Here is a 318-nt window from a genome sequence, read left to right on the forward strand (position 1 = left end):
TCCGGACCGCGGCCGCTGCGGAACACGTCGCGAGGGCCACGCCCACCCCCGGAACTCGGGTCACGGGGACCTCCGGGGGTCACGCCGAGAGGGTCACGCCCACCGCCTGAATCGGGGTTACAGGGCCGCCGGGGGGGTCATGACGAGAAGACCACCCCCACCACCTGCACCTCGGCTGTGGGGGCCGCTGGGGCCCTGTGGGGAGGATGAAGCTCACGGCCCAAACTTGAGTTGCGGGGTCGCTGGGGGTCACGCCGACTTGGCCACGCCTACCGCCTGGACGAGGGTTACGGGGGCCGCTGGGGGTCAGGCCGCTCG

The sequence above is a fragment of the Carlito syrichta genome, unplaced genomic scaffold, assembly GCF_000164805.1.
Source record: "Carlito syrichta isolate Samal-C Ts95f unplaced genomic scaffold, Tarsius_syrichta-2.0.1 Scaffold130904, whole genome shotgun sequence".
Taxonomy (NCBI): domain Eukaryota; kingdom Metazoa; phylum Chordata; class Mammalia; order Primates; family Tarsiidae; genus Carlito; species Carlito syrichta.